Raw genomic sequence first — 12,773 nt, 5'->3', positions numbered from 1 at the left:
GGCCGCCCGCTTGTATCGGTCCTGCGCCTGCAGCATGGTGTGCCGTGCCTGCAACCACGTGAGGCGGCAGCGCCGAACCAGTGCGTGCGCCGACGGGACGTGAACCTCCTCTTCCAAGACTGGAAACAACGGTGGCTGGAACCCATAAGCGCACAGAAACGGGGTTAGTCCGGTGGAGGCGCAGGGCAACATATTACAGATGGAGCGGTTCATTTTCGCTGATTTCAGTCGATTGTCAGTCACCTTTCTGACGCTGATCACACACTTATCACACCCTCATCAGCCGACTGTCAGCAGCCCCCCTCCTTGGTCTGTCTGGGGAAGGTGTTAAAAATGTTAATGAGGCCACCCCCATTTTAGCACCAAAGACGCAATTCCAGGGTAAAACCAAAAGGTGGAGCTTTAGTATCTGACCTGTAGAGTTAGGGTCAAACAGCAAGTATAGGCACAGTTCTGAGAACAGGACATAGATCTGATAAAGTCAGTTCTACACTGTTTGCTAGGGCAGACAGACAAACAGACACACAGACAATAGTCTGTCTAAACAGTGAACTAAAAAGCTGAGAAAACTTGAAAAGTTGACTTCATTTCAGAATTGAATGTTGTACTAACTTTTTTTTAATCATAGATAAGCATCGGCAGCTCACGCTGCCACAGCTGCCAAACTACCTTCTGGAGGTTTATCAGTTACTGGCTGTATTAGGTTGAGTTGGACTTCACAAATGAAATTATTAAATTTTCATTCTATATATTATTCTTATTCACTTGAATGTAGTGTGTGTCAGTCTGCCTGCTTCAGGGGCTGTTTTAAATTAAAAAAAGAACATTTCAATGTTCTAATCAAGCTTAGATAACAATAGAGAGCCTCTTTTCAGACAGAACGACCAATCCACAGCACCAGTTAGACTGGTTTCACACCACCCCCTTCTCCCCAAAACACCAGAGTCCTGCAGTGCTGTTACCTGATGTAACCAGATACATTTGTGAACTACTTCATCCATCCATCACTTATAAGAGCCTAGTGGTTAAAGCACACAACTCTCACTCACAGTTTTTAATTAAACTGTTTTTGTTAGTTTGGTGGTTTAAAATAAGAAACTTTTATATCCTAAAGCCATAGACTTAACACTTTCTTTTTAACAAGTTTTATTTACAGATTTTATAAACGTCCAGTTCATTTGACCATTTTCTGAACCAAGTTGTCTGAAAGTTGGGTCACTACATTCTTTTAGAGCAGAAATGTTTCTCAAGGAGCTTCTACATTATATGTCCTTCATGGGGGACGTGGTCTTCACACCTTCTCACAGTCCTTTGTTCAAGTGATGAGCCAGTTCTTTACAGGTGTGAAGTGAAGCCTATTGTAGATAGAGGATAGTGCCTAACTTTACTCAGACTGAAGGTTCCTGCACTTTTGGTAATGTTTCTGCTTTAAGAAAAGTCTGTAAGTTAACTTGAAAATTATTGAGCAATCACAATCAGCCGATTGCAGTGACATTTGGCAGTAAAAGGTGACTGAAATGACACGGAACTGAAAGAATATCAGCTGGCATAACTCAAAACACATATGTATGCAGATCTCTGTATTTTGTGTCACTTGAATTTGTGTGGTACACAAAAGACACCAGAGGCACGTTTACATCAGGAGTCTCTAGCTGGGAGCTTCTGTGCCTTAACCACTAGGCTGTTGGTTCTCTGAGGGAGACCTACTGTATGGACAGTAACTAAATTCCTTCATACAGCATTATGTTAACAGAGCCTTGATTTGAGTGGAACCTTTAAAGTTATGGATTCATGAAGAATTTTCTATTTAAGCAGTTTACAAATATATCTGGTTTTCATGGTTCAGGTGATGTTGTGTGGAAGTTGAGTCATGTCAACTCTTTCAGTCTGGTGTCCTTCTTGGGGGAGGGTTCATCACACCTACTCACTTTTGTGTCTTTTGTTCACGTAACGAGCCAGTTCTTTGCAAGTGTGAAGTGAAGCCAAACTGGAGGATAATATGGAACTTCCCTCAGACTGAGGAAGCTTTTGGTCTTTGTCAGTTGTCAAAAAATGCCAGTAAATTTAGAGCTAAACATTACAATACAGTAATACATACAATACAGTATAATTAAAACAAATAAAATATCCATGTGGATGTTGACTGAATGTTTGACTAAAGGGCGTTGTATTCATAACACCTGTATTTTCTACTTGCTTAGACATTAATAACTTTAAGTTCAGTTATAAACTACTTTACATTTAAGACACTCATTTCTGTTATCTCTCTCTCTCTCTCATATATATGCTTTATATATATATATATTTATATATAAATATATATTTATATATATATATATATATATATATATATATCTATATATATATATATATATATATATTATATATATATATATAATCTATATATATATATATATAATATATATTATATATATATATATATATATATTTATTTATTTATTTATTATATATAAAATAAAACACTAAATATATATAGTACACAAACCTCATGCACTTCCAATCTGCCTGTGGGCCTGGATTACACATCACTGCTCCACCTGGTGCATGAATGTGCAATTGCAGGTCATTTCTTAAAAAAGGTTTAGGGGGCGTTAACAAGGCAGCCATGCATTAAGTATATCACAGTGGGGGGTCATGACTGGTGTAAGGGCGCTTGGTGGAATGATACCTAAGTCATGCTAATGTCATGACAAGATCAGTGTGAAATCCTGCAGCAACGAGGCAACGAAAATTTGCCGCTCCATTTGTATGGGCAAACTCTACCCACACTAGCTTGCTGGCCCATGACCCCGGGTTTCTGGAGGCGAGGAGCCCCAGTCCCACCTCCAGCTGCTGATTGGCCCGTTCGGCCTGTCCATTGGACTCGGGGTGGTACCCCGAAGATAAACTGACCTCTGCCCCGATAAGGCTACAGAACTCCCGCCAGAATCGCGAGACGAATTGGGGCCCTCTGTCTGACACAATGTCCGTGGGAAAACCATGGATCCTAAACACATGTTCTAGCATAGCTTGGGCCGTAGCCTTGGCTGACGGCAACTTGGGCAACGAGATAAAATGAGCTAACTTGGAGAAGCGATCTACCACCGTCATAACTACTGTCTTCCCCTGGGAGGGTGGTAGACCGGTAACAAAGTCTAGGGCTATGTGTGACCATGGGCGGTGTGGTACCGGCAGGGGTTGCAGCAGGCCGGTCGGTCGCTGGTGCGAAGTCTTGCCCATGGCGCATGTGGGGCATGCCGCAACGTATTCCTGGACGTCCTTCTTCACGGTCGGCCACCAGAACCGTTCTCCCAACCTAAACATGGTGCGAGATACCCCCGGGTGCCCACTTACCAGTGAGGCATGAGCCCACTGGATCACCTCCCCCCGGAGGTCTGGTGGCACGAACAGCCGGTTGGGTGGGGCGCCGCATGGAGCTGGAAGGTCACGGGTGGCCTCTCATACTCGACGCTCCACTGGCCATGCAACTGCCCCCACCAGGCATCCAGCCGATAGGATGGGCTCTGGTTCCGCTGGTTCCTGCTGCGCGTCGTGCAGGCGAGACAGGACATCAGGTTTCACGTTCTTAGATCCAGGACGGTATGACAGATGGAAATTAAAGCGGCTGAAAAACAGTGCCCATCGGGCCTGGCGTGAGTTCAGCCTCTTGGCTGTTCTAAGGTACTCGAGGTTTTTGTGGTCAGTGTACACTAGGAGGGGCTGGTCTGCCCCCTCCAGCCAGTGTCTCCATTCATCTAGTGCCACTTTTACTGCAAGCAATTCTCGGTCTCCGATGTCATAGTTACGTTCAGCCGGGTACAGCTTGCGGGACATGAACGCGCAGGGATGGATCCTACCGTCTGTGGGATCTCTCTGGGACAACACTGCCCCCACTCCCGTGTTGGACGCGTCGACCTCCACCACAAACTGCCGCTGAGGGTCGGGCATCCGCAACACTGGTGCGGTGGTGAAGCTGCGTTTCAGACGCTGAAACGCCTCCTCTGCTTCCGCCGTCCACTGAAAAGCAGTCTTACACGAGGTTAGTGCATGCAGTGGGGCGGCAATTCCGCTAAACCTCCTAATGAATTTCCTGTAGAAGTTGGCGAATCCTAAAAAGCGCTGCACTTCCCTGCGACTCTGCGGAACCGGCCACTCCTGGACCGCCTAGGTCTTGGCCGGATCCATCTCGATCCTATCTCTGGAGACAATGAATCCTAAAAAAGAGACCTGGTCCGCATGAAATTCGCACTTTTCCGCCTTTACAAATAGCCGGTGTTCCAGCAATTTCTTGAGGACCAGGCGGACGTGTGCTATGTGCTCCTCCTCGGAGCGAGAAAAGACCGGGATGTCGTCAAGGTACACGAAAACAAAGTCATTAATCATAGGGCCCAATACCTCGTTCATGAAGGCCTGGAAGATGGCTGGCGCGTTGGTAAGGCCGAAGGGCATGACCAGATGCTCGTAGTGTCCATTCGGGGTATTGAAGGCCGTCTTCCATTCGTCCCCCTCTCGGATCCGTACCAGGTGGTACGCGTTACGAAGATCCAGTTTCGTGAAGTGAGTGGCCCCTGCTAACAACTCAAAGGCGGAGGACAGTAACGATAGAGGGTAGGAGTCTCTAATGGTGATGTCATTGAGACCCCGGTAGTCGATGCAGGGCCGCAGTGAACCGTCCTTTTTCCCCACGAAGAAGAATCCTGCGCCTGCAGGCGAGGAAGAATGGCGGATAATACCTGATGCGAGCGCAGCGTCCAAATATTCCCTCATGGCTCGGTTTTCTTTGGGAGAGAGTTGATACAATCTCCCCTTAGGTGGCGTGGTCCCTGGGCGCAGGTTGATTGCACAATCGTGCTTCCTATGGGGGGTAGAGAGGTCGCTCGGGCCTTGCAGAACACCGTGCGGAGGTCATGGTAACACTCGGGGACTCCAGTTAGATCGGCCTGCTCGATCCCCTCACTGGCTGTCGCCGCTGCGTCCGTAGGTTCCTGCTGAAAAACTGAGGCCTGAAAGCACGTGTTCTGACAATCGGTGTCCCATCAGCTCACCTCCCCCCTGTGCCAATCTAGCGTTGGATTGTGCAGCCTTAACCATGTGTGGCCCAGTAACACCGGGTGGTAGCAAGACTCCACAACCAAAAATGTAATTTTCTCGGTGTGAGTGTCAGCAAAAGTCATTATTACCGGCTCTGTGCGGTGGGTGACTCTCCAGAGCCGGCGTCCGTCCAGCGCTGCCGTCTCCACGGGGGAAGCCAAGGGAAGCGCCGCGATGCCCAGTCGTTCCACGAGTCCTGCGTCCATAAGACTGGCATCGGCTCCAGAATCAATGAGAACTGCCTGCTGGACGGACCGGGTACTGGAGACTAATGTCACTGTTGGTAGTGAGCGAGCGGAGGCGCTACCTAAAACCGTTCGGCTCACCGCTACCCTCCGCGCTAGCGATGAGCCCTGTCTTTTAGCGGACAGTGCAAGGCGAAATGCCCCGCCTGGCCGCAATACATGCAAAGTCTCTGGGAGCGTCGACGCCGCTTCTCCTCCTCCGTGAGCCGTGCGCGCCCGATCTGCATCGGCTCCTCCGGCGTCTGTCCGACTTCCGGGTTCCGGGGGACGGTCTGGCCGCCGGGCTCTCGATATTCCCTCCTGGGGCTCGTAGTGCGGTGTCGACGGTCCTCCCGCAGTCTCTCCTCTCGTTGGTGCTTCCGCTCGGTGCTCCCCAGCCTGCGGTCAATTTGAATAGCCAGGGCGATCAGAGCGTTCAAATCACTGGGCAAATCCCTCACCGCTAAACAATTCTTGACCCGCCGAGAGAGTCCGCGGATGAATACGTCTCCCAGCGCTGTGGCGTCCCAGCCGGCTTCCGCCGCCAGCGTTCGGAATTCAATCGCGTACTTCGCAGTCGATCTCCCGCCCTGACGGATGTTCACCAGCCGTTGAGCCGCCACGCGTCCCGGGGTGACTTCCTGGAAGATCTGCTTAAGCGCTACAGCAAAAGCAGCGAATGTGCACACGCAGGGAGAGCCGTTCTGCCACTCCGCTGTTGCCCATGCTTCTGCGTCCCCCGTCAGATGCGAGATGGCGTATGCCACTCGAGCCCGTTCCGATGGGAACGCGGGTGAATGTAATTCAAAATGAATCTCACACTGAGTGAGGAATGCTCGACAGTCTCCTGACTCACCCGAAAACCGTATCGGGGCGCCCAGCCGGGCTTCCGGGGCGACGGCCAAGGGAACCGCTGCGGCCACGGGTGCTGTCGCGGCAACGGCGCTCTGAGTCGGCCTCGCTTCTCCCGCTGGGCTCTGAGTCAGGCGATTCACCGCCTCGGTCAATCCTGCCATCGCCGTCTCCTGCCCAAGGGCACACTCGGACAGCCTCTGGAGAGCGGCGTTGGTCTTCTCCTCCTGTTCCGCTAATCGCTGCTCCTGAGCCATGAGCTGTGCTCTGAAATTCTCTGCACCGGCGGAGTCTATTTCTGGCCAGATTGTTCTGTCAGACTTGGGCAGGCGTCGGACCCACATGCACAGCACAGAGGCGCGATGATGGTTAAACACAGGTTTATTTTGCAAGGCAGGGTCAGACGGTCCAGGTCATACACAAAAGGCTCAGCAATGAAGTACAAAGAGGAGCAGGCAATCTCTACTCCAGTAATCAGGCAAGGTTCGGTACACAGGAGGTCTCGGTGAAGGTACAGGCAAGGATTAAGCAAACTCACGGTCAGATGGTCAGTCACGGTTCTTTCACAGGCGGCGGTACAAACGAGGTTCAGGCAGGAAACAATGGTCAAGGCAATCAGGGTCAAACACAAGAGGCTATACATGAATCGCTGGAAAGAAGTTTGGAACTTAAACAATCTGGCAGCTTGAGTCTGTGCGAGGTGGATGCTATATACCGGTAGATGATTACTTAATTACTGACAGGTGTGGATACTGGGAACCGGTAAGTAAAAGCTGACTGAAACAGGAAGTTAACAAAATAAAACAGGACGTGGCGTGACACATGGCTTGAAACATGACAAAGTGTATTACAGTAAGTCAAAATTCAAAAATACACCTTCACATAAAATGCAAGTAACTTAGGGATAAAAGGTTGGGAGCTGTTTTGGTGGGTAGTTAAACAAGAGTAACCTCTGTATTGGCATGTGAAGAAAATAAGCTCATTATCATATTTGTATCAGATTATATTTTGTGATCAGATAGCCTAAAACCATTGTCAAAGTCATTAAGTGAATTAGAGTTGGGGTTTTTGAACATAGTGCATTGTGTCATTTGATACGAGAGTGTTGCTGAGGTCGCACGCATGATGAGACCTCTAACCAGTGGGATAACTTTCGGATCTTTAATTGTACATTTGCGTCTAGAGCGAATAGGAGATTCAGGGATTTAACCAGAATGATGATGCATATTGCCGCTTGTGTTGTCTTTCATCTGTAGATAAAGGATAAAAATTTTTGTAGCAGTGAATAAAGTGATTGTGAGCAAATGAAACACCAAATCAACTTTAGGATATTTAAACTCAGTGTTGTGAATTATGTGAAAGTTTCTCATTCAAAAGTATTGTGTAAAGTTACATGGAAACATCATATGATCAAGGCAATAATCAGAGTAACATAAAATGTCTAACGCAACGAGGTTACAATTGATGTCTTGTAACAATCTGCTTCGTCCTGTTGAACAGTAGCGTTAGATTGTTTCCAACCTGTGTGTTGAAGTATTGACAGTTCGTTGGGGTTCTTCAGGTTGTGATCAGCTGATCACAGAGACACTTGGGATTCGTTATCACCGCCAGGTTTCCTCCCAATGTCGTCTGAGTCACTGTCACTCCCGTGATGTGAAGAGTCTACACGTCGTCCAGCGTCGGCAACTCAAGGCTGCTCGTGTGTGTGTTCTCTCAGGAGCGTGTGTGTAGATGTATGGTCTGATAGTGTGATTCATCGGCGCAGCTTCAGGCAGCGCTTGGCTCACACCTTTAGCTGAACGGTCAACGCAGCCTCGCCTCAGTGCGTGTGTGTGTGAGCACAGCGAGGGTCGTCCTTCTCAGTTCTTTTCTTTAGTGGTGAATTCTCCGTGAGATGTAGATGGAGGGTCGTCTGTCGGATCCGGGACCTTCCTGGATGGAGTTGGATCCAAATCGCTCTCTCTGCGATCTTTCAGCCGTGTGGGTCGAAGGTCCTGGAAGGGGCCTCGCCACCGTTTTGAGTCCCAGTGCTTCCTCCTGAACTCCTTAACGATCGCCCAGTGCCCTGGTTGGATGGTGTGTAATGGTCCTGTCGTCTGTTTTCACCTGTTGGGAAATCTGAATTGTGGGGAAAAAGTGTTTGGGCGGCACGGCTGCCATCAGGCCCAAACCAGACTCCATGGCTACAGGTGGAACCATTCGTCAGCCAGAGTCTGCGTTCCTGAGAGGTAGAAAATGTTTAAAGCACAGAGAGAGAGATGGGGAAGGAGAGGATAGAGAGAGTTAGAGAGAGGGATCAAGGATGAGGAGAGAAAACGAGGATCAGGAGAGGGAGGTGTTGTTGGGCAGCGACCTTCGCAGCAGCGTCTGCAGCTGCATGTCGGCACAAACAAAGTCGTCACTGATGGTGTGAGTCGGACGGTTAAAAACAGCATTAGCTGTAGGTACTGTAGCAGGACAGCGTCCAGCAAAGCAGAACCTTATCATGATGTAAGATAGGTTTGCAATCAGACTTCAAAGCTTCCCATGCTTCCACAGAGATCCAACGTGTGACAAGCATCTGTGGAGTCTGTAGATGGTAACAGACTCTCCTTCTGCTAGTTTACTAGCTTCAGTCAATGTGATCAACTCTGCAGCCTGAGCAGAGTAGTGTCTTAGCAAAGCACTAGACTTCAAGACGACCTCTTGATAGTAACGTTCAGCATGTTGAGTAAGGTGGTGTTGCATCTAAGCCATCGTGCTGTAGAAAGTGGGATCTATTCCAAAAGAATCAAAGACACAGTATGAGGACAAAAGAACAGAAGTCGTACAACCTGATTTCTCATCCACTGTTTGAGTGAAAGGTCGCGTAGGGTCAGATCAGGAAGACCCAAAGTAGGAGCCAACTGAAGAGCAAGCATGATGTCGGTGAACGTTGTTCAGCCTCAGACGTCCACGTGAGACAAGAAGTGGACGATGAAGATGTCTGCATCAGAACCCTGAGTGGGGCCTCAGAGACAGTAAAGTTAGGACTGAAGGTCCTACAATAAGAACAAAGACCTAGAAAAGACATCAGCTGTTTTTACGTGCACGGTTTAGGCAGGTTTCAAATTGCTTTAACTCTGTTGGGTGAGATGGATTTGCCATCAGATGTAATTACAATGACCCAGAAAATAATTTTGTCTAAACAAAGTGTAATTTAGACAGGCTCTCTTTGTGGCCTGTAGCATCCAATGATTCAGTAGCTTAGTGGTGTCTGCAGTAACGCCATCTATGGCTTCCTTTAAGAGGGTGTTGTTGTTTACATGGTCTGTGGTCAGATTTAGGTGTGATGATCACTGGTTCACATCCTCTGATCAAACCTACATCATATCTGTGTGTGAGCCACAGGGAAGCAGGGGCTTCCTGTACGGCTGAGTGTTGGGTCAGAGCGTCCTCTGAAAAATGAAAATAAAAACAAAAACATGTAGTGTGTCATTAGAATACGGAGGTACCAAGTCCACTGTTTGCTGCACATGACGGGCAGAATAAAAAAGAAGTTTTCTAAAAGTATGCAAAGTAGGTGAATACGTCACATGGGGTCAGAAGTCGTTCACCAGTCTCCACCCCGTTGACATCTGTTCACGAAAGGACCCACGTCCTGTCATCTGTCTCCATCATGTTTTCACAGAGGGACGTGTGGAACTGTAGACTAAAAATCAAAATCTTTTTGTTCGTTAGTAAAAGAAATCGCAAGCGCAGACCTGTGTTCATCCCAAAAGAGGGAAGTTGAGGTCAGTTTGTGTGTGTGTGTGAAATCATAACTCTTCAAACCTCTCATCAGGACCAGAAGACACAGGTGTACAGGACAGGTCAGATGCGTCTCTGGAGGTCGTATCACATGGGAAAACAAGCTGTGATGCAGCCTGTGTGAGGGCCTCAGTTACAGCCCCCCCTCAGCAGCCAATGATAAGAGCACAGCTGAGCTGAAGTTAACACCAACAAAAGAGGGATTATTTAGAATGTTTGTAGATGTGACCTGCACTCCGTCTGGAGTGGAAATATATCAAATACCTAAACTACACATGAGATCTCTTCCTAAGAATTTAACTGGGCATAAGTTTGAAAGCAACAATAAACCTCAAGGTGTCTTGCTGTCAGATGTTGCACAAGACAGTGAAAGAATAAGTTTTTCTTTAATAATCTGGTACGTACAGTCATTATTATTACTTCTCTCTAATAGTCGTCTTCCCTTTAATAGTCATTAATAGTCTGTTTCAGTCAGTTTCAGTCTTCTGGTTCTGGCATTCTGTTTTTTTTTTGAAAGAATAAGTTTTTCTTTAATAATCTGGTACGTACAGTCATTATTATTACTTCTCTCTAATAGTCGTCTTCCCTTTAATAGTCATTAATAGTCTGTTTCAGTCAGTTTCAGTCTTCTGGTTCTGGCATTCTGTTTTTTTTTTTTGTTTTCTTCAAGTCTGGCCAGACAAACCTATAGTGTGCACAAATCTTTTTAGAAACATGGAGGATTTTATTACTGAATTAGTTGCAAATTGAAAAAGTTTAAACCCATCAGACTGTAAAGTCATGCAGCAGTTGTCATTTAGCTGTCATAATTTGAAAATCACTCAGTGGGATTTTTTTTTTTTTTTGAGCAAAAAGCGATTCTTCATTGCGAGCAGACAAGCATGAACATGAATTTGAGCGTGTATCAGCTGTAAGCGTGTTTCTTCATTGCGTGTATGAATGTGTGTGTGTGTGTGTGTTTGCGGTACCGTCTTCTACGTCACGTGAAAAGGAACCGTCACCTTCCTCCTTCCCCAACCATCAGTCTCATGTGAGCGCCAGCGGGTGAAGCCTTTCAATGGGACAGTTGTTCCTTGATGACAGACCTTTCCTGGATCCTCGGATGCAGCTCTTTTGGGCCGATCACGTCTGAAGCCTCTCCTGTTGTTTCAACCAGTGTCTGTGTCAGAGCACATCTTCTCGCTCTGCTGTTGCTCTGTCCTTGTTTTCCTTTGATGATTGTCATAAGCATGTGTCTGTGTCAGACACACACGCTTGTAGTAGCTGGTTCATCTGATGAGCCCAGAACGTGATGGCTGCAGACGTTGTGGGAGTCAGTGAGGCGTCCATGCTGTGGTCTGTGTCCTCCAGCTGCTGTGGTATCAGAGCTTCCACCCTGTTCTGGTTGTTGATCAGCCGCTTCTTCTCCTTTGGTTCTTCTGCTGATGGTGGGAAAGGAGTCCAGATCCGGATTTACCCTCATCGCGCTCGGTTCTGCATTAGAATAGAGAGCAGAAACAATGGGAGCATTTGCTCTTGACATGATATGTGTGTGTGTGTGTGTGTGTGTGTGTGTGTGTGTGTGTGTGTGTGTGTGTGTGTGTGTGTGTGTGTGGTGTATGTGTGGTGTGGCAGAGTGCAAACAATTCTTCCCCAGAGTTTTCTTTTAAAGGTGCATATGTCTTTTACACTAAGTGATTCTCTTTTTGAATCCATAACCAGTTTCCCACTCATGGAAACATGAAACGCAATAAAAACCCTATTTAATTTTTACTTTAATTACGTTTAATTTTGCAATGTTGCTTTTTGGTGGTAAGGACTCAGATTGCCCCGAACCCGTCTTTCAGAGTCCGGCGGTTTCCTGCCTTAGATTTTCTGTGTGTTCCGGCCAGAACCTTCCCAAAATGCCTTTTTATCGGACGTCTCCGTAAAAAGAGAACCAACCTGATCTGGCGACAGAGCCTTTCCCGAAGTATTTCCTCAACGTTAGGCCCCTCTAGGCCCGGGTCCCTCGTATCTTGAAAATACTTCACTCTGCGAACGCGCTCCCTCTTTCAGAAGCCGTCTTTTATACTCAGTCCCCCACGTGTGGACCACGCACAGATCAAAAAAACATGTCTGTATCCTCAGTACAGACGGAAGCTCGGTTCCACGAGCCAACCCTTAGCAACCGACGTCTCACCACCCAGAGCAGACTTTCACCTAATTAATAACATGTAGTATTGGGATTTTTTTTTTCTGGATCTAATTAATTTTCCTAATCAAATTCAGTGTTTCAACCAAAAAGAATATTTCTTTTCTTTTTTTTTCAACCAATTGAAATGTTTCAGCTAAATTAAAAATAAAAGTTCCAATCTTTTTGTTTTTTCCCGAATCAAAGGAATCTCTCTCACCGAGCCGAGCCAAATTAGGATTTGAGTTTGAATCTGAGTTCGTGGATCTCGTCAGAGGCGATCCAGACGGGTGAGCAGTCCTCCCAGCTCTGAATGTCTGTAGAGGTTTGGAGACTGAGCGACCCTAGTCCTCAGGACTATCGTCCCTGGTCACACCGTCCAGACGACCTGCAGCGGATCCCGCTGACAACGCCAATTTCTGTGGTGGAAATTTTCCATAAAGAAGCAGGTGAGAGAGTTGTCCTTTTGTGCGATTTATTGAAATAATAAAGAAAATAAAAATAATGGGGAAAGCAAATAAAAAGCATGGATGTTGATCGTGCACATCAACAAACCAAAAACCAGCTGGGAAGATCAGTGCACACACCACGAAGGTGTGGTGCAAAGAGCCCACGATCCTCAAGTTGCTTCTGCCTTTTAACCCCTTTCTCTGGCTCTGGTGGAATGTCTCTCTGCAACAATGGAA

This window comes from Betta splendens, chromosome 5 (genome assembly GCF_900634795.4).
Source record: "Betta splendens chromosome 5, fBetSpl5.4, whole genome shotgun sequence".
Classification (NCBI taxonomy): Eukaryota; Metazoa; Chordata; class Actinopteri; order Anabantiformes; family Osphronemidae; genus Betta; species Betta splendens.
Note: the sequence above shows the minus strand (reverse complement) of the source record.